The 22822-nt window shown below is 39.8% G+C and overlaps 1 protein-coding gene across 2 annotated transcripts in view; it reads left to right on the top strand.

Annotated features, from left to right (window-relative positions):
• The first annotated feature begins 105 nt into the window (after nt 1–105).
• The window catches only part of FRMD3 (FERM domain containing 3), a 296579-nt gene continuing 273862 nt past the window's right edge, over nt 106–22822 (top strand). Inside the window, exons 1-2 of one of the 2 annotated variants that reach the window (XM_074363128.1) lie at nt 106–262; nt 920–1066. The gene's annotated coding sequence lies outside the window, so the exon portion shown is untranslated. The remainder of the gene's footprint in view (nt 263–919; nt 1067–22822) is intronic. The other variant, XM_074363129.1, reaches the window with a different exon arrangement.

Genomic DNA, 22822 nt, shown 5'->3' on the forward strand with positions numbered 1-22822 from the left:
CCGCCCCTACAACTCCCCTTCTCCCCCACCCCCACCCCGCCCCTTAGTGGAGACACCCGGCCCCTCAGCGGAGACACCCGGCCCCTCAGCCGCCCCGCCGCGCCCCTCCCAGGCCCAGCGCCCAGGCCGGCTCCGCATGGCCGCCAGCGCCTGGTCCCCGGCGGACGCTCCCCGCCTCAGCGCCGAGACCCCGCCCCCAGCGCTCTACGGCTTCCCCGCCTCCCTGCCCCTCCCGCTGCTCCGCCGCGCCCGCGGCCCGCGGGTAAGTGGAGCGTCCGGCCCTCAGGCGGGAGGGAGCCGGCCCCTAGGCCCGCCACTCGCGGCCCCTCTCGGCAGCAGAGGAGCCTCGTCCTTGCAGGCCGGGCCCTCCTGAACCTCCTCCACCGCTGGAAAGCGCTTTTATTAATTTTTTAAAATGTTGTAACAAGAATAAGGAGAAAATAAATTCACGCTCTCCCGCACCGTGAGGCAACAAGCAGCCAGTCCCAAAATGATTCACCCTCCCATGTAGATAAATGGGTATGAATATTTTATGAAATTTGGCATCATAATGTACACAGTGTTTTGTAACCTGGCAGTTTGTCACAATAATATGAGGCAGGTATCTTTTGGTGTCAAATAGACTGGACCATAGTGGCACATGTCATGTCTCCGCTACCTAATCTGGTTCCTGTTCTCAGGTGAATTACTTAAGGGGAAGAAGCACCCCTTTAAAGGGCCCTTTTGCTTTAAAACAATGTGTTAATTGTGTGCCATTTAAAGTATTTGATTAAAAGTACTTCCAACGACATTCTGCCCAAATTCCTTTGTTACTCAAGTTTATATTACTCTGTGTCCTTGAAAACAATAAAGCTGACATAAAAGCATTTATCTAATGAATATTGCAATTACCCCTGCACTGACTTTTTTTCTTACTTAGAGTGGGTGACACTTCAGTGTTTCTGGATCGAGTTGTGCGGATGAAGAAACTGAGGCCTGGAGAGACGAGGTCACTTGACTAAGGTCTTCAGTTCAGCTGTGGCCACTGAACATTTCTTGACCATCTACCATCTGCAGGACTTCAAAGGTGAATACTGTCACCCTCTAGGTGCTCCCAGGCAGGTAGGGGGATAGATGTGTAAGCATTGCTATGATTAGTGCTCTGCTTTACCAGCTCAGGCAAAAAAAAAAAAAAAAAAAAAATTCACATTTCTTTCAAAGTTCAAATCAGAATGATTAGCAGAAAGTCTGGCTTTTCTCCCCAGATTTTCCTCCTAAGATATCTCCAAGCACCTCAAATTTCGGTACTAGTCAGGGTGGTGGCAGGAAACAGCACAACTCAAGTTGGGTCATCTGAAAAGGATTCAACAAAGGGATTATTTACCGAGATGCTGGTGAGGTCCGTTAAAGCAATGACGGTGTCCTGGTCTTAGTAACTCGGGGTGTGTGAGGGGATGATGGAAGGGAGCCTCTACTGGACTGGGGTAAGGAGAGAGAGCGCTGTGTGGATAGAGGTGTCTGACGGGAAATGTGGCCTTTGGAAGAGAGATGGGTACCCCTTGTTGACCCAACAGGGACAGAATCAGGGCAATGAACAACCTCTCCTCCCCTTCTTCTGCCCTCTGATCTCCTGCTAGTGGCCAAACCCCACTGGCCAATCCTAACTAGAAGGCAGAGAGCTAGAGGGTCTGCTGAGTTGGCCCGTGCATGCCAGTCCCCCCGGCACAGAGCAGGGAAGAGAACGTTGTAGACTATATCTGGTGGGGTAGAGGAAAGATATTCAACACTTTTGTTCTCAAGTCAGTGAACCAATCCTCTTATGCTTGCTTCCAGGACAGCAGAGCTCAGAGGTGCCCCTAAGAGCTGAATTTCACTTTTTTTTTTCTGACACCTGCTGGTCCTGGTTGTCTCAGAGTTCCTCAGCTGTTACTAATGGGCAACCCTGAGCCCCAGCATTGATCTGCTATTAGGTCCTGTCTGTCTACTGCAGTACTGCTGTACCAGCTGAGGCACACGGTGCCCTGCAAACCTGAAGAGACCTTGAGTGAGGCACTGCTTCCTGCATGCATTACTATAGTGACCCAAGTCAGCCTGCACCGTGAGTCTTGTCTAGTAATGGTGGCCGTGGAAAGACTCCTGTATGCAGCTGCCCATTACACAGGGGTTAGATGAGGTGCAGGGGGGCGCATCTTCTCTTAATGAGCACAGACACCTCCCTGGGGAGAAAGCAGCTACCAGGGTGGCTGGGTAGGGCAGATGATTCCGTAAAAGTAGCCTCACATCTGAAGTGTCTTATTAAGAAGAGGTTACATCTGTAACCTCTTCCTTTCCAGATGAATTCTTGATCTTTGCTTAATTTTGAGAATTCAAGCAGATGCATAGGAGAGCCCTGCAGACCAAATCCCAGGTCTTAACCAAGCCCAAAAGTCATCTGTTATTCATCTTCCGGAAGTATTGGTTATATGCTTGCTTCACATCTTCATAACTAAAAAGAGTCACTCAAAGGGCCCAGAACAAAGTTTGCACAAAGACAAATAATTTTAGCTACCTCAGTAGATACAGAACAAGCATTTGACAAAATTTAACATCTCTTCATGGTCAACATACTCAACAAATTAGCAATATCAAATCCTCAACCTGATAAAGAGCATCTGTTGAACCCCACAGCAAGTCTTCTACTTAGTGGTAAAGGACTGAATGTTTCCCGCATGATCAGGAACAAGCAAGGATGTCTGTTCTCACCCCTTCCATTTAACATTCTACTGGATGTTCTGGCCAGGGCAATTAGACAAGAAAAAAAAAAAAGGCATCAACATTGGAAAGGAATAAGTAAAATTATTATTTCCAGATGGCATGATGTTGTATACAGGAAATTCTGAGGCGTCTACAGTGACCCTATTAGAGCTAATGAACAAGTCCAGCAAGGTTGCAGGCTACAAGATCTACATACAAAAAGCAACTGTATTTCTATATACCAGCAGTGAATAATCTGAAAATGAAATTAAGAAGAAAAACTCCATTTACAACAGCATCAAAAAGAACAAAATAAGGAGGAAAATTTTTAATAAAAGAAGTACAAAACCTGTACTCTGAAGATGTATATATGGGATATGAGGAATTGAGAATGCTCACCCTTCTTTGGGAATAATGTAAATTCATGTCGCCGCTCTTGAAAGATAGCTTGGCATGATAGAGTAGAACTGAATAGGCATATCCTGTGCAATTCTGCAGTTTCGTTCCTAGACTAACACTCCTGGACATATGTACATAAAAGTACAAGAAGTTGTGTTCATAATAGCCCCAAACTGGAAACAACCTGAATATCCATCAGTGATAAGGTGGTTTAATTAGTCATTGCATATTCAAGCAATGAAACACTGTGGAGCCAATAATATGAAGTACAGCTACAAAAGCATATCAAAACCAAAATGCTGATTAGAAGAATTAAATCTGTGCAATTCCCAGTTACAGAAAGTTTAAAGAAAAAATTAAGCAATAAACTTACAGTCTGAGGATGCATATACATATAATAAAACTATGCAGAAAAGCAAGACAATGATTAAACTAAAATTCTAGATGATGGGTGTCAGAAGGGGCACAAAACATCTTCTGGTAAACTGGCAATATTCTATTTCTTAACCTAGATATTGGATAGTATGATGGTTAATTTTATGTGTCAACTTGGCTAGGGTAAGAGATGCCCAGATAGCTTGTAAAACATTATTTATGGGTGTTTTTGTGTGGTGAGGGGGCGGTTCCAGAAAAGAATAGCATTTTAATTGATAGTAAAGTGATGGCCCTCGCCAGCGTGGTGGACATCATCCAATCCACTGAGGGCCCAAACAGAACAATGGGGAGGAAGGGTGAATTTTCTTTCTCTGCTGAGCTGGGACGTCCACCTTCTCCTACCCTCGGACATCGGGCTCTTGCTTCTCAGGCCTTTGGGCTGGAACTATGCCCTTCCTGGACCTCCAGCTTGCAGACAGCAGATCATGGTAGCAGATCTCAGCCTCCATAATTGCATGGGCCAATAATAAATCTCCTTCTTTGTATCTATATATTTCCTGTTGGCTCCGTTTCTCTGGAGAACCCTGACTAGTACAGATACACGGGTGTTTCATTTTATTCTTTTACTTTAAACTGTACATACACATCTTACATACTTCTGTATGTATGATGTATCATGCACACACACAATTGGGATCTTTCCTGCCTAGTTTACAAGTCCTAGCAGCAGTGAGGGACTCAGGAAAGTGAGCTGGTGAAGCAGGAGTGCGTACTGTCTGATCTGCTAAGAATCTAAATTGACCTTGACTTTCGTCTCCTCCAGCTTGATTTACTCCTTAACCGGCTGCTAGTGTTTCTGCTGACATGGTAACTATCTCTGACACCAGTGACATGGTAGTGCTCCCTCACTGGTGTTAGTTTGTGACTTCATGCCACTAAATAAGAATTACATTTTAGTTAAAATCAGATCCACTTTAAAACAAAACAGAAATACTCTTTTGCTTATTTTTTTACCATATCTCTAATTCTTCTATCTCCTCTATGAGCGGCCAGTTGATTCAGACTCTTTATTTATTTATCTATTTATCTGTTTATTTATTTATTTTCATTTTAAGAACTGAATCAATTTTATAAATCATTTTGGTGCATTATTCACATTGTGCATTGCTCATCACATAGTTATTTCTTTTAAAAATTTTATAAATGATCATTGAGTTGTGGTCAAAAAAATTCACAGAAATTTCCCACATGTTACGGTTAACTCCAGAGACACTTCTTCAAATGATATTTACAACTTAAAACAAGTACATTATTTTGCTGTGATAAATTATTGGTTTTGTACACTCATTTTAGCTTGTAAATATGCCTTTGATTTCTAATTGTTGTGTACTAGAAATTTCTTCAATAATTCTTCCATGATTGGTCCAAGTGACATCCTCAAGTACTTGATAAAAACATTATACAGGTTTTGTCCAGTTACCAAGACAGCAAAAGACTCCCAAGGACTTATTCTTTTGTTCTGCCTTTTGTCTTCTTTCATTTTTACCACTCTGGAAAGCTATATACTCTGCCTTATTTTAGTAATTTTCCTTAAAGTTTTAGCATGCTTACTTAATTTTTTTAATATCTCTAACCCTTTCATTTTAAAGAGGTTAACATGTTATAGCTTCTCTAAATATTCCTTACCGCTTCACAGATAATGTGATTTTTTTCCCAATGAAGCACAGAAAATAAGTGGCAGATACCTAGAGAACTGGTAGACTATGAACTTAGATAATTCACCTCTTGACTCTCACATTTTTTTGTTTCCATACTCATTAGAGGTAGTGTTTCCTAAAAAAGTTGTTAAAATTCTGAAGTTCCTGATAAGTATCGATCGCTGTCACTCCATTTCTCTGCCACTACACCGCGTTTACTTCCATTATTTAAACTGAATTCAGACAACACTTTAAATGATGACATGCACTACCTATTTCCCTCCCTCCCTCTCTCTCTTTCTCTTCCTTTCTTTCCTTGTGGACATAGTCTGCAAACCCCTATGTCATAATTCTGAATTTTTTCCCCCTCTTTAGGACCTCTAATGAATATTCAAGACACAGGTGGACCAAAATTTTCTGGTGAATAAAATATGTATTTGTCACACATCTTTAAATAATACAAAGAAAGCTGAATCTTAAAAAATTTTTCTGTCTGTATATATATTTTTATTGAAGTCTAGTCAGTTTACGATGTGTCAGTTTCTGGTGTACAGCACAATGCTTCAGTCATACATGAATATACATATATTCGGTTTCATATTCTTTTTCATTATAGGTTACTACAAGATATTGAATATAGTTCCCTGGGCTATACAGTATGAACTTGTTGTGTACCTGTCTTATATATATTAGTATCTGCAAATCTCGAACTCCCAATTTATCCTTTCCCACTCCCTCCCTCACTGGTAACCATGTTTGTTTTCTATGTCTGTGAGTCTGTTTCATAAATAAGTTCGGCTTTTTTTTTTTTTTTTAGATTCCAAATATAAGTGATATCATACAGTATTTTTCTTTCTCTTTCTGCTTGCTTCACTTAGAATGACAATCTCCAGGTCCATCCATGTTGCTGCAAGTGGCATTATTTTATTATTTTGTATGGCTTAGTAGTATTCCATTGTGTAAATATACCACAGCTTTCTTTATCCAGTCATCTGTCAATGGACATTTAGGTTGTTTCCATGTCTTGGCTATTGTAAATAGTGCTGCTATGAATATTGGGGTACATGTATCTTTTTGAAGTAAGGTTTCCTCTGGATATATGCCCAGGAGTGGGATTGCGGGATCATATAGTAAGTCTATTTTTAGTCTCAAGGAATCTCCATACTGTTTTCCATGATGGCTGCACCAGACTACATTCCCATCAACATATAGGAGGGTTCCCTTTTCTCCACACTCTTTCTAGCATTTATTGTTTGTGGACTTTTTGTTGGCCATTCTGATTGATGTGAGGTGATGCCTCATTGTAGTTTTGATTGCATTTCTCTAATCATTAGTGATATTGAGCATTTTTTCATGTGCCTATTGGCCATGTGTATGTCTTCATTAGAGAATTGTTTAGGTCTTGTGCCCATGTTTGGATTGGGTTTTTTTTTCTTTTTTAAGTTGTATGAACTATTTATATACTCTTGAAATTAAGCCCTTGTCAGTCTCATATTTTGCAAATATTTTCTCCCATTCCATAGGTTGTCTTTTTGTCTTTGCTTATAGTTTCCTTTGCTGTGCAAAAGCTTATACATAATTAGGTCCCATTTAAAAATTTTTGCTTTTTCTATTGCTTGGGTAGACTGCCCTAGGAGAACATTGCTAAGATTTATGTCAAATGTTTTCCCTGTGTTTTCTTGTAAGAGGTTTATAGTGTCTTGTCTTATGTTTAAGTCTTTAAACCATTTTTGAGTTTATTTTTGTGTATGGTGTGATCCCAGTTTTCCCAACACCATTTGCTGAAGAGATTGTCTTTACTTCATGGTGTGTTCTTACCTCCTTTGTCAAAGATTAATTGTCCAAAAGTTTGTGGGTTTATTTCTGGGCTCTCTATTCTGTTCCATTGATAAGAATCTTAAAAATTGATGATAAAAATGATAATAGTCTCCTATTGATGGGAGGAATGGCGTTGTTCGATATCTTTCATGAGGCAGCTCTATACGACTTGATGAAGCTGAAGTTTCAGGTTAAGTTCAACACCTCATTGGTTTATTTCCTTACACTTGACCTCTATGAATTTAGAGAACACAAATTCACAAAGATAAGTCATCAGGATGATAGCAAGTGCTGGAGGCTCTGTCAGATGGTGTTTGCTTGTTCAGAAGTGATGACAGAGCTCACTGGTGAGTGCATTCAAATGCCAGCATGTCACACATATGTTGCCGCAGAGAAGGATCCCTACTCCAGTCTGGCTTCATTCAGCCTTGGGAAGTTATTCTTCATGTTCTGTTACAAGAATTTGCATACAGTGTGAAAATATGTCCAACAACGGGCTTTGATTTTATTCTTGAACAAATGAAGAACCATTGACTGTTGGAAAAGAGCCCAACTCCACTATCAGTTGTTTGCACAGTTGTTCAGTTTTCTTAAGATATCTTTTTTTTCCATATTAAAACTTGAGAAATTTTGTCCCTGAAGGAATAGGTAAGACAAGTCTCTTGAGAATTATTAAGCAGGCCAATTGAAATAAGAAAAAACTATTCTTACTTTGCATTATTTGTATTATAAAATAATCTTTGTTTTTGAAAAGTGTTATGCCTGACATAGTTCACAAACAGTAAAAGAAACCAAAAAAAATCCACTTTTGACTGCAGTTCAAATAGAATAAGTCTCTTGTCCTCAGCACAAAGTGATCTGAAAAAAAGAAGCAAAACCAAATTCTCTAATCATGCATCTTTGAAAAAAGAATGGTAGTTTTTCTGTTCCCTTGTGTTACATTTCAAAATTGATGGAGCTACCATTAAAGGATCACCCTTGGGCACACCACTTAAATAATTAGGCTTAGTTTCTTCTAAATAATGGGAGAGCATTTTTTTTTTTGTATCTACCTCATAGTGTTGTTGAAATGAAGCTGAAAGCATTTGTAAATTGCAAAATTCGATAGAAATATTGGTGGCATATATTAGTTGATACCAATTTAGGAGGAAACTGTTCAATGTGTATTCCTGTCTTAGCTACTATAGTAAATATTACTATATTACATTGAGTAACATGCTAGTGAGGTGAAATACTCCAAGATTAATTAAACAACATCATGAAGTGTCTGTACAACTTTTAAAAAATATAATGACTATTAAGAATGTAATAGGATGTTTGTGAAAATTGTGGTTTAATATTACATTTCAAATTTCTGAAATCAGTGTAAACAAAATTGTTTGGTCACTTTTTCTTCTGAAATGACCAAACTATCAAAAAACCACTTGATAGGACTTTAGGGACCACCTATGTATGTGGATGGTATTTGGAGCAGCGCAGCTTCCTGTCAGTGGTTGGAGTCTGTCCCCACAGTGGGCATTGATGGCCAGTGATCTTAGACCTGAGTAGTGAGGCTCTTCCCAGCCTGTTGGTCTATCACATGGCGATTCCAGTGCTTCTCGTAACCCCCAGTCCATCCTCTTTCATTTAAGCAGTGTTGGATGTGTTGAGTCAGAAGTTCATATGATTAATAATCAGTTTATGGGTGGGGAAAAATTAGAGGAAATTCCAAGATTTTCCCACGGTCACAGAGCAAATGTGTTACCATCTGAATTTAACTCAGCTCTTATACTTGAGTGTAGGGTGATGGGTCAGGTGGAGTAGAGTTTTTCACTTTTTAAATTCACTGAAAACTCTATTTTATACATTCTTACTTGGTTTTGTTTCTTGATTTATCTCTGGCTTTTATCATATGACATTAAACCCAGACATTTGAACCAAACTTAAGTTCTAACTCCATACAAAACTTCAGCAAACCATGAGGGTGGGAACCTCCTGTAAGCGTGGCCTTTGGGCTAGAGTGAAAGCAACCATGAGCGAGTAAAAGTGAATGAACCGTGAATCATGTGAAAAGACTGCTCGGCCTCAGATGAACTAGAAAATGTTGACTCACTAACCTATATTCTTCTCCGCTTATACTATTAGCCTGCTTTAGTTACACAGCGTGTTAAATAACTTGGATCCTTAATATAAAACACTTCACTTAAAATTTTTGCTTTTTTAGTTGTGTGTAGGAGGTACATTGTCACAAGCATGTAAGAACAAGGGGGTAGATGTTGAGAAGCAGAAAGAAAGAAAAAAAAAATCCTGCCTCGTAAATGTGGTTTTGATTATGTATTCAAGGAAAGCAGTTAAAATTTTTTGCTATCTTAACTTGGGGAAAAAGGAAACCTAAAAAAAAATAAAAAAAGATCATACAAGTGAAAGGCTTCTTTGTTCAAATCCTGAATATTTATTGACATCAAACCCAGGTGATTGAATTTCTTCCTACCCTCATTGGATGGATGGAAATAAGTAAGGTTGCTGTGAATATTCTTGAACATGTCTTTTGATGGACATAAGAGCTCATTTCTTTGGAATATACCCAGGAGGCAGTTGGATTGTTTTAACCTGCCACGTTATCGCCACTTTTTTGTTTGTTTGCTTTTTCTATCAGTTACTAAGAGAGGTTGTTAAAATCTCCAAATTTGATTGTGAATTTGTTTACCTCTCCCAGTAATCTATTAGTTTTTGCTTTATATCATTTGAAGCGGTGCTATTAACTGCATACATGTTTATAATTTTTAAAAATCTCCCTATTGAAATTAATTCTTTTATCATTATGAAAGTTCCTTCTTTATCTCTCATTTGCCATTTGGGATAGTCACTGTCCCTTTCTTCAGGAACCAGCATCAAATACCTAGTTTCCCTGATTATGTTGTATACTCGTAAACTTTACAAATCATATCAGATAACTTACTTGTGTCAAATTTCTGTACCATTTGGGATTACATTTGTCTGCATGTATCAGAAAAGCCAAAAGTAGCAGTGGATTAAATAAGCTGGAAGTTTATTTCTCTCTCATACAAAATAAATCTGGAAGTTCGAGACTGGATGGTAGATTCACAAAGTCGTAGAGGACTCAGGCTCTTGTCTATCTCCCTAGGTTAGCACAGGCTTCCAGGCTCGTGGTCACCTTATAGTCCAAAATGGCTGCTTGGAGCTCCAGCCATCATCTCTGCATTCCATGCAGCAGAGAGAAGGGAGCAGAGTATAAACTCACTTCTGCTTACATTCTATTGGTCAACATTTAGACACATAGCCACACTCAACTTCAAAGAATCCTGGGAACTGTAATCCTTATTTGTGGGTGTACATATAATAGTTTCTGTTACTGTGTTATATTTACTATTTCTTTAAAGACTGTGCCTGAAACTGAGGGTAGTCAGTTAGATCCATTAAACTATGGCTTGCTTAATAAGTAATGAACTGCACCCTGCCTTCACTGATCAAGCCTGCTTTAATTGTTTTTACAAAAACTTGCATGTCCTCCAAGGGTCACATAGCCTAAACAATGTTTCCCTGAGTTGTTTTGCAGGAATTTGGTGTCAGCTGTGCCCCATTTGAGCTTGAGCTGGTTAAGACTGGTTGGGCCCTACTGACCGACCAACTGGGCATGTGCGAGTGTCCAGTCAGTGACCGTTGCCCTCAGAGGGCCCACACCTCCACCCTCAGAATGTGCTAAAGCACGTTTTCTGAACGTGCGTCCGAAGAAGCCGGCAGCTTAGTTGCGCCTGCGCAGAACGATGGTTATCTCACCTTTTTCTTATTTCCAATCACCTTTCCCCGTGCTTCCCTCGCCGCAGCTGTATCCTGGAAATACCTCGAGCCCCTCGCCTTTGGGGAAGTGGAGCTGAGATCTGTTTTCCAGTCTCCTCGCTTGGCTGCCCTGTGACTGAACCCCTTCTGTGCTGCGAACCTCCGCGTCCCAGCATCTGGCTTGCTGTGAGCTGGGCAAACCAAGCTGGTTCCGTAACGCCCCGTTTCTTGTTGGGTTCTTTTGGCCCTCAGGCCTCCCCACCTGGGCTGCTTGCCTTGATGTGTTAAAGGAGCCACCTCACTCCTCCTGGTGGGAGAAGTTGCTAACTTGTATAGAATGAGGCTGCCCTGTGGGTTTCCTGACTGACTTCCCTTCTTCACCTGCCAGTGACTCTGCTGTCCGTGCTCCACATGAAAGGTAGGCATTTCCATGGCTTTTGCTGTGGTTCAAGTTTAAGAAACCTCAGACCTAAACACAGGGTGGATCGCAATGCTTTATTCTTGTTCTCAGGAAGCTATGAAACCTTCATTAATTTAACAATAGAAGTTTTGATATAATAACACCTAACACTACATGCTGAGCATCTTACTTGTACTAATATTGCCCCATTTCACAGACGTGACAACTGATGCACAGGAAGGTTAAGTAACTTCCTGAGGTCACACAGTCAATACATGGCAGAGTCCTGAGCTTGTGTCCTGGGAGAACCACTGGCCCTCCCTTCTGTTTCCTCTTGAGAGAAATTGGAAGAGTTATGGCCCAATTCTGAAAGCAAAGTGAAACTTGCTTGAAATCTCCCAAGACACAGGTTTCAAGAAACATTAACTTTTTAGCGTCCTTCCTGGTGTTCACAGTTTCATCTCCATCAAGGTTGGAGTTAGGAGGAACAGTGAGGGGGGTACTTCAGTTATTATCTCCTCTCTCACCTTCCCTTTCAACAGCTCATCCCCCTGCCTCTAGCTCTCAGATGATCTCATCCCCACCGAGGTGTTAGCTGACGATCACAGAGGCTGTCACGCCCAAGGAGCGGGGATCTGGTGGTAGAATGTGTTTCTTCAGAAAGGAAAAGCCCTTCTTAAATCATCTCAGGTCCAACTTTCCCTCTCAACTTGCCCTTCTCTGTCCAGCTTTTTCTCTGATTAGGAAAAAAAAATGTGTATTTTCCACCATTGCATATAATAATGTTACAAGCCTCAAAGCCCCTGTGATACACGTTATGGAATACATGATCCCCTTAAGGAAAAACAGGCCCTAAGGCAGAGGTTTTGACTTGACTGCATCAGATTCCCCTGGAGGGCTTGTTAAAACACAGGTTGCTGGGCCCCACCCCCAGACTTTCTGATTCAGCTGGTGTGGGTCCGAGAATCTGCCTTCCTAGCAAGCTCCCAGGTGATGCTGCTGCTGCTGGTCCAGGGGCCAGCTCTCCCTTTTGTCCCCAGCCACACAGGCTTTCCAGGGGGGCCAGGGGAGTCTCCAAGCATTGCCCAACTTTGTGGACATTCTACGTCAGCTTTGTTCCTCCCTCTGTCAGAGCGGAAGGAGGGAAAACATGCCGGGATGAGAATTTTCAAGTGTCTTTTTCAACACCCTGCTACTTGGCTTAAGTTACCGGGATCGGATGCTTACTTAGCTGGCCCCAAACTTTCCTTCCTCTTGTTTATTCGTTAATAGTACTGTGATCTGGAGAAATGAAAGCGCTGGATCTCATGTTTTACACAACAGTGTAAGGTGAGTGATGTCCTGGGATTCTGGGACGGTCTTCTAGAAGCTCAGGGACAGCAGCAAATCTTTGCTATTTTTGCTAGGTTAAAAAAAATACACAAAGAGGAATATGCTTGTTGTAAGAAATTTAAGTGCTATGTGGACTTCTGTAGAGAATAAAATGAAAGTCTCTCAAAGTTTCTTCTCTCCTGATGCCTCTGATGCTAATGGTCTAAGGTGTCTCCTTTTGGACCTGTCTGAGCACAGGTTCAGGGCTGATACCTGGCTGGTTCCCAACTATAGGGCTGTACTAGTTACTAAAATATTGGAATGCTTCTGTGAGCCTGGTAAACAGCCTCTACCTGAGCCCCCTGAGTGCCCTGCCTTCCAGGTTTCACACTGCAGGGCACATGTTTAAATTGGACTTCCTTGTTGGGTTTATTGCATTATCACTGACTTACCGTATTATTTTAGTCTCAAGTGTACCACATAGTGATTTGATATTTTTATGCATTTCAAAATGGTCACCACAGTAAGTCTGGCTACATCTATCCTCATACGAAGTATTTACACTGTTATTGACTGTATTCTCTGTGCTGTACATTACCTCCTTGCGACTTGTTTGTTGTATAACTGGAAGTTTGTATCTCTTGATCCTTTTCTCCTATTTCACCCGTCCTCCCTCCCGTCTGGCAACCACCAGCTTGTTCTCTGTATCTATGACTTTGTTTTATTATGTTTGCTCATTTGTTTCATTTTTCAGATTCCACATACAAGTGAAATCATATGGTATCTGTTTTTCTCTGTCTGACTTATTTTACTTAGCCTAAAGCCCTCAAGGTCCATCCACGGTATTGCAAATGACCGAATAATACTCTTTTGTATATATACATCACATCTTCTTTATCCATTCATCATTGCTGGACATTTAGGTTGCTTCCATATCTTGGCTGTTGTAAATAATGCTGCAGTAAACACTGGGGTGCATTTATCTTTTTGAGTTAGTGTTTTTGTTTTCTTTGGATAAATATCCAGCAGTGGAATTGCTGGATCATATGGTAGTTGTATTTTTAATTTTTTGAGGAGCCTTCATACTGTCTTCCATAGTGGCTGTGCAAATTTACATTCCTACCAACAGTGAAATTGGAGTTCTGTGTGAACTTAAGTCAAAGGAAATCTGGATGGGTGGCTGCGAGCCCACAGCATGTCCACTGGATTTGGTAACACAATTTAAATTATTCTTTGAGAAAAATAAAATGTACTTTCCCTCTGGGCAAAATAGAATAGAAATGTGCCCAGTACTGTGGGAAAATTGGGGAAAAAGAAAAAAAATCTTTTGCATTTAAAAATTGCTGCTAGTATTGCTAGAAAGGACCTCTACTCCGCCCTCTGGTGGCAGGGATGGAACATAGCCGATTCCGTGTTAAGGAAACCAGGTGTGAGTGAGTAGGGTGATGTAGGGTTAAGTTTTTAACGTTGAAGTTTTCCAAAGTGAAATTTAACCAGCGTTTCTTTCCTTTTTCTTTTTGAGAAGAATAATATAAACAAAATAAAATTTTACAAGGACATGTTTGTGTGCAAGAAAAGGCAGTAAAAATAGAAAAGAATAGTTTCACTAAAATGAATTCTTAGAAGTTGAGGAGATTTGAAAGTCACAGAAGTATTTCAGGTGGAAATACTGCTGGCTCTGGAAATGATTCCCAAGTCATGGACGGTGAGGATTCTAAGTAATACCTGAAAAGGATTTCATGTTTACTGGAATAATTTCAGTTTTTAAATCACTGCTTTCTTATGAGTGAGATATATTCCACACTCAAAACTTTTGTGGACAAAATGGCTACCTCAGTTTTAATTTCTCCTACTATTAGAGATTGATTTCTGAATCTGTTTGAGAAGCCTCCTCAGTTCCTTCATTAAATGTACCTGATCTCACCTCTAGGTCACAAAAGGAACTTAAGTTTGAGAACTGACTCACTGATCCTGTAAGTTAATGTTTGGAACCTCACCAAATGCTACCAATTCCAGGGCATTGAAATTAAAATGCAGCATCTCACTGGTATTTCATCCTACTGCTTAATTCACATTAAGCTTATAATCAAGGACATATAATGTGAGTAACTTTTGTTATGCTTTTGTTTAGGTCAACAGGCTCCATTGTGGAGAGTTTTGTACCTCATCCAAGGTTGTACTTAGAGCACTCTGTCATACACAGAGTTCGGGGATTTGGGGATGTTCCGGTGGAAGGGAAAGTAACAAATTTTCCTATCCTAAAATTTTAAAATGAAAAGCAACTCTATTAAAATATCCAAACTGAAACAAATGCAAAGTTCCCCAATAAAGCAAGTTTAAGAGAAAATTAACTCCGCAATGTCACTTTAAGTGAATTCAAGATGGAAATGTTTTTAAAAATCCTTTAGGTATCTTTTTACTAAACCTGGGATGTTTCTAGTCTCAACCTTTTCTGATCTGGGTCTTATCTCAAGACTTGGTTAAGGATGGTTGCTAGAATTACTGTGGTGATCATTTCATAACACATGCAAGTGTGAAATCACTATGTCTTACCCCTGAAACTAACATAATATTGTTCACTGACTATATTTCAATAAAAGACTCGATTATGATAATTATTTTTATTTCTATAGTGGCTTTGCTGAGATACAATTCACATACCATACAATTGAAAGTATACAATTCAATGGTTTTTAGTATATTTGCAGTTGGGTGACCATCATCAAAGTCAAGTTTAGAACATTTTTATCCCCCTCCCAATGAAACCCTGTCTCCATTAGCAGGTCTCTCCATTTTCCTCCAACCCCTGCCCTCCAAGCCATACTAGGTATTACATATAAAATATTCATAAATTAAGTGGTCTTTTATAGTTTTTTTCACTTAATATGGATGAATCTTGAAAGTATTGTTATCTGAATTGTATCCCCCAGGAAAAATATGCTGAGGAATATGCCCTGTCTCAGAATGTGGCCTTGTTTGGAACTAGGGTTGTAGATGTGATTGGTTCAGTTGAGAGGAGGTTATACTATAGGAGAGTGGGCCCCTAATCCAATAGGACTGGTGTCCTTAGAAGGAGACAGTCATGTGAGGGCAGAGGCCCACAGGGAGAATGCGTGTGTTGGTGAAGGCAGAGACTGGAATTATGCAGCTGCAAGTCAAGGAATCTCGGGGGCCATGGGGACCAGAGCCAACACCAACCAGAAGCTAGGAGGAGGCAAGAAAGAAATACCCACCCCTACAGTTTTCAGAGGGACCATGGCCCTGCTGACATCTTAATTTTGGACTTCTAGCTACCAGAATTATGAGACGATAAATTTATTGTTTTAAGCCAAAAAGAAAAAAAAAAGATTCATCCATGTTAAAACATGTCAGGACTTTGTTAGTTTTTATTGCCAAATAATATTCCATTGTATGAATATGCTGTATTTTATTTACCCACTAATCAGTTGATGCATATTTGAATTGTTTTTACTTTTTGTCTATTTTGAATAATGCTTCTTTGAACATTTGTATGCAAGTTTTTGTGTGGACCTGTCTATATTTCTGTTGGGTATACCTCTAAAAGTGGAATTGCTGAATCACTGGGTAACTCTAAAATTTTAAAATTAGTCTTTTGATTAATCTGTGTTTAAACATTTGGTTAACTCTGTTTAATCTGCCAAGCTGTTTCCCAAAGTGGCTGCATCGTTTTACATTCCCATTAGCGATGTGCGAGGGTTCCAATTACTTCACATCCTTGCCGACACTTGGTGTTATCTGTCTTTTGACTACAGGCATCCTGATGGTATACAGTTGTGATTTTGATTTACATTTCCCTAATGATTAATGATGTTGAACATTTTTTCATGTGCTTAATGATGTTGAACATTTTATTCATGTGCTTATTTTTTCATGTGCTTTTGTATATCTTTGGAAACCTATGCAGATTTTTGCCCTCTTTAAAACTTGGTTGTCTTTTTATTATTGAGTTATAAGCGTCCTTTATACATTCTGAATACAATTTCCCTATCAGATATATAATTTGCAAATATTTTCTCTCATTCTGTGGGTTGTCTTTTCACTTTCATGGTGGTGTCCACTGAAGCATATATCTTTAATTTTGATAATGCCTAATTTATCTATTTTTTCCATGGTTGCTTGTGCTTTTGGTGTCATATCTAAGACAGCTTTGCCTAACCCAAGATCACAAAGATTTATGCCTATGTTTTTCTCTAAGAGTTTTTATAGTTTTAGTTTTTGCATTTAGACCTGTGATCTGTTTAGAGTTTTTGTGTGTGGTATGAGGAATGGGTCCAACTTCACTTTCTTTTTTTGTATGGAGGTACCAATTGTCCCAGCACCATCTGTTGGAAAGACTGTTCTTTCCCTCATTGAATTGTATTGACATCCTTGTTGAAATCAATTGACCATAAATGTGAAAGTAAATGTATGAATTCTAATTCTATTCCATTGACCTATATGTCATCCTTTTGTGATTACTGCACTGTTGCTTTGTTGTAAGTTTTGAAATTGCAAAGTGTGAACTTCTACCTTTTTTTTTTTAAAGATGGTTTTGACTATTCTGGGTACTTTATATTTCCATATGAATTTTAGGATAAGCTTGTCAGTTTCTGCAAAAAAGAAAAAAAAATAGCCAGTTAGGATTCTGATGGAGATTACACTAAATCTGTGTATCAATTTGAGGAATATTGCCATCTTAACAATGTTCTTCCTATTCATCGACATGGGATGGGATGTCATTCCATTCACTTAGGTTGTTAGGCTTTTTCAACAGTAACTTGTACTTCTCAATCGTACTCCTTTAAAAAAAAATTATTTCTAAGTAGTTTGGTTTTTCAGCACTATGGTAACTGGTAATTGGAATTTTCTTGAATTTTCAGATTGTTCATTGCTAATGTATAGAAATACAATTGAATTTTGTGTATTGCCCTTGTATTCTACAACCTTGCTGAACTTGTTCATTAGTTCTAATAGCTATTTTGTGGATTCATCAGGATTTTCTGTATATAAAATAATGTCAGAATAGAAATAGTTTTATTTCCTCCTTTCCAGTCTAGGTGCCTTTTGTTTTTCTTGCCTAATTACCTTGGCTATAATCTCCTGCACAATGTTGAATAGAAGTGATAAGATTGAACATCCTTGTCTTGTTCTTGATCTTAGGGAGAGAGAATTCAGTCTTTTAACATTAAGAATGATGTTCTCTGTAGGGTTTTGTTTTTTTTTTTGTAGGTATCTATTATCAGGTAGAGGAAGTTTTTTTATTCCTAGTTTGAGTTGTTTTAATCATGACAAAATGTTAGAGTTGTCAGACTTTTCTGTAAAGCTTTTTTTTTCAAGCAAAGCTTTTTTTACATCTATTGAGATTATCATGTCCTTCATTCTATTGATAAAATGTATTAACTATTAATATTAATATAGTAATTTATTTATGACTATTAAATCAGTCTTACATTCTTGGGGGTAAACCCTACTTGGTCATGGTGATTAATCCTTTTTATATATTACTGGATTTGGTTTGCTAGTATTTTGTTCAGGATTTTTTTTACTATATTTGTAAGAGATATTGATCTGTAATTATCTTTTCTTAAAAATCTTTGTCTGGCTTTGGAACCAGGTCACAAAGAACGAGTTGGAAAGTGTTCCTTCCTCTTGTATTTTTTTTAAAGAGTTTGTGAAAGATTGGCACTTTCTTACTTGAACACTTGGAAGAATTAATGAGTGAAGCCATTTGGGTCCAGGCATTTCTTTGTGGGAAGTTTTAAATTTGCTAATTCAGGCTCTTTGTTTGTTATAGGTTTATTCAGCTTTTCTATTTCTTCTTGAGTCAGTTTTGATAATTTGTATTGTTCTAGGACTTTATTTAATCTGAATTATATAAATTTGTTGGCATACTGTTTTATGTGATTGTTGACCAAGTGTATCCCCCCTTTGTCTGGGAACCATCCACTCCCATTCTCTGTGGTTACTGTGGCAGAGTTCCTTAGCCACATTTATAAGGATGAGCCAGGCTGCCTAGATACCATTGATTGGTCCATCTGACCAACCAGGGGTTGAAAAAGAGCTATTTCCCCTTTAGTCACACAGACGAGTAACATGTAAGGTCAGAGCTCTTGGCAGTCACATTCGCCATGCCATTGCCTGAAAAACAGAAAAAACCATTCCAAGCTGACTTGAGTAAATATGGGAGGTAGAAGTTTGGTTAGCATTAAATTCCAGTTTTAGTCCATATTATTCTAATTGATTTGCACCCCTGCCAGTGATCCCTTACTGTCACGATCTTTTGTTTATTAGTCTTTTGAGAAGACATCTTTCAAATACAACTAACAGAGTCTTCAATTGTAGAGAACTCGCTCCTGAGGAGTGGGCATTATAACTGGAGGCAGGTGAGGCTACATCCTGTGTTCTCAAGAGGGTACCACAGTCAGTGGTAAGCCTCAGTCCCAGGAGTCTGGCTGAAAGTAGACAGAGAATGATGGAAAAAGGATGTAACTCACCCAGGAACATCTTTCCTGTTAGTAGCTAGTGAACTGAGCCAATTTAAGGTCAGAAAATCAGTTGTTTGGCTAAAAGATAATACCCGCATTCTCTGTTACACCTCATTTCTAAAACTAAAATTGAGGTTCTGATTAGAAGATAGAGAATCTGGCAGTTAGAAAAGAGAGGTCTTTGGAGAACCTAGGTCCCCGCAAAGCACCTTCTTCTAGGTCTTACATGGAACCAACGGATTCAGCTTCCAGGACCAAGGATAGAGCCAGAGTTACAGGGGCGGTGTAACTATCCCAATGTAATTTTAGAAGAAAGCCACCCTGCTACCCTATCCCAGATTCCAATTTTGTACGTGTGGCCCAAGACCAGGGCCCTTAAATGGATACAAAGGTGATGGGCAGATTCCTCAGTGTTTCTGCTAAGAAACAGAAGTTGTGTGGACATGACCCTGTTCCTAGAGTACCGTGTATCAGAATTAGGGGTGTAAAGGTAATAAGATTTGTGCCATGGAGTGTTGTCAAATGGAGTCCCCCAAATGGAACTTATTAATGATCCATGAAATACTCCAGTAATTTCGTGTACCTTACTGTGTCCAGCAGAAAGAGTTAAATACATATTTTGGGTCAGCGACCATCTGGAGATTTGTTTTTTTGTAGTTGTCTGATTTTTCTTGCACCATTGCGTAGGGGTTGGTTACATTTGTCATTTTTCCACCAGTTGCAAAATCAGGAAGAACCATATCTGGACCAGCTTGGAATTGTACTAAAGAAACAATACATATTGCCTAAAGATCCTGAATGAAAAACAGTGGCTCTGTGAAATCTCCTCTCAGTCCAGTAGCTGGGTGTGACTTTGCCATTGGGGAGATGATAGTTGTAGTATTAGGTAAGGTCATGTTTGGAATTTTATGTTCAGTAAAAGAGTGTAAATGTTAAACAGAAAAGGGGAACAATGTAACTAATATCTACTAGGGTGATAGCCCTGCTAATTTTGAGAATGGCTTCTCTCATTCATCCGTGTGCTTACAGTGGTGGGGCTCCCAGGAACCAGGTTTTGAAAATATAACACAGCCCTTTAGCCACTTTTGATTCGTTCAAAGGTGGCCATCTGGCCCCAACTTGGCCAATCTCTTTCTTCAACTCTTTTGCTGTTTGATCAGTTAAGTAACGGATGTCTGAACCAAGCTGGGAGTGCCAGGTTTGAGAGAGAGAGTGATTGATTGATTGATTGACTGATTGATTGATTGATTGATACTTTTTCCAGTGACTAAACTGGTAATGAGTAGAGCTGTTCTAGGCCATAATATTCCACCATGTGAACTGAGGAGGAAAAGAAGGAGGAGAGGAATGAAGGCAACACTCAGAGCAGAGTAGAGATGATGCATGGAGAGACTAGATGTGTTGTGTTCAGGTCCCTGCTGCCAGCTTGCTTCCAGGGTCCTCCTGTCTACTGCCCTTGGGTTCTGTGATCCAGTCCTTAAATAAGATTTCCCTTTTTGCTTTAGTCAATCTTAGAACATTTCTACTACCTACAACTAAGAGAATATTAACTAATGCAGTCTGTTGGAGACACTAATATCCTATTTGCCACATTTATGCTTATACTTTTTATATAATGATTTCATATGCAAACACACACATAGCAATACCACTCTTAGCCTCTAAGCTTCCCAAGTGAACTATAATTCCTCCTCCCCCTCCTCCTCTTTTTGTGTTCTTGGAGCCTAGCAGAGTGCCCAACATCAGTAGACGCTCAATTAATGTTTAATGACCTGAGCTGAACATGACTAAAAAGGAAAGTAAGCAAGAAGTTTCCCCTAAATCTTACCACTAAGTGAATCACACCATTTTACTTCTCCCTGGGCCCAGATTTGTCTACATTCTTTCATTATTTTTTATTTAAGAGTAATCCCAGAACAGACCCAGTTTTGTATTCTGCTTTTTCTTCAGTAGCAATATATTGTCAACACGTTTCCACGATGTTCACAGCCTTCAAAATTGCTATTATTATTGCTTCAATAATGGGAGAGATAAATTTAGAAGGTATTTGTACTGAATATTTCATAAGGCAGAACAGAAATTGGAAGTGCTTTCATCACAGCCAACAAGGCAAGTCTGCTCCTCCTCTGCTTTATTGTCGTCCCTCGCAGGACTGCATCCTGCTCCAGCCCAGCTCTCTCTTACTCTGCACCTGCTCCTGTACTACTGAGTGTGGCTGGAGGAAGAAAGCACAACCACACTGGACGGGTCTTACTTTCAGTTCCTCATCACCTAACCCCAAGAGGACCCTGGATGCCGCCCAGCAGCCATCCCATGCTTTCCAGTCTATTCACAGTCCCGTACTCCTGGGTGATTATTTCATTCTTTCATCTCCAACCTCTAGCCTTGTCTCCCCCAGCCTCTGTGGGAGCTGATGACCTGGCCCTTCCCTTCACTGAGCTATGAGAGACAATCAGAAGAGTATTTACAAGACCCCACTGCCACCTCCCCTAGTCATCTTCATTTGTCTCAGTATACTCTGCCGTTCGTCCTCTGACTATGAATGAACTGGACATGCTCCTTTTTAAGGCCAGCTCTTTCTTGGCCCTGGTTCTGTCCTCTCACCAGCTCAAAGATTCTGCTCCAGCAATCCCCTGCCATTCCTGCTACTCCCCTCTCTTGCATCACTATTACTTTCTTCTTTACTGGATTCTTTTCATTAGACTATAGATATATCATTACTTCTTTGCTTAAAACACAAGCGCACATGCATCACACATGCACACCTGAAAAACTTCTCATGACCCACTTCACTCTACCTGTTGCTCCATTTTTTTTGGAAGTATAGTTGATTTACATTATTGTATTGGTTTCTACTGCTCCATTTCTTACCTTCCTTTTCAAGCAGAATTCCTTGAGTCTAGTGGTTCTCAGAGTGCACTTTAAGAAGCAGCAGCAGCAGCAGCACCAGCACCACCAAGGAGCTTATTAGAAATGCAGATTCTCGGGCCCCACTTCAGACCTGATGAATAACAAATTCTGGGGGTTTTAGTCAGCAGTTTTCTCTCGAACAAGTCCTCCAGATGATTGTGATGCAAGCTAAAAGCTGAGAACCACCCTTGAGCATATAGTTGCTGACTCCAATTTCTCTCTCCTCATTGCCTCTTAAGTGCATTCCAGCCAAGCTTTAGATCCCCGCGTTCCACGGAAACTGCTCTGTCAAGGTCAAGAATGACTTTCATTGGTGGGAGCTGCATTTCTCAGTGTCAGAGAGGAAAGTTACACAGAAGCAAGATGGGAAAACTAGAATGAGCCTTGTGGTACTGAAGCAGAGTCAGAGACAGCAGTATGAACTCATGTTTAGCTTAATATATGTATATTGTATATATAGGCGCAATTATGGGTAAGTGTGTGTACATGCATGGGCACACATACACGTATTCCCTGGCCTGTCTGCTGAGAGGGCCTAGAAGCCGTGAGCACACTCAAGGCCTAGACAGTGGTTTCTAATACTGTTCTGTAATAAAAGGAACTAGGGCCCTTTGAATAAATGGCTGGCTTTAGGGCAGGGGTGGGGGAAAATACAAGATGAACTAGAGCATTCTGTAAAACCGGAAGGTAACAAAGTGCTACAAACGAATGTTCCTTAGTTCAGGACACAGTGGGCCCTGGTTTTCTTTTTATCTCACTGGCTAATTGTTCTTAGCCTCTTTCGCTGATTCCTTCTCATCTCTCTGACCCCTAAATATTGATATGTCCCAAGGTTCAGCCCCAGGACTTTTTCTCTTTTCATTGACAGCTCATTCCCTGGTGATCTCATCTAGTTTTGTGACTTTAAATACTATCTACAGACCCCAAATTACTAACTT

The sequence above is a fragment of the Camelus bactrianus genome, chromosome 4, assembly GCF_048773025.1.
Source record: "Camelus bactrianus isolate YW-2024 breed Bactrian camel chromosome 4, ASM4877302v1, whole genome shotgun sequence".
NCBI lineage: Eukaryota > Metazoa > Chordata > Mammalia > Artiodactyla > Camelidae > Camelus > Camelus bactrianus.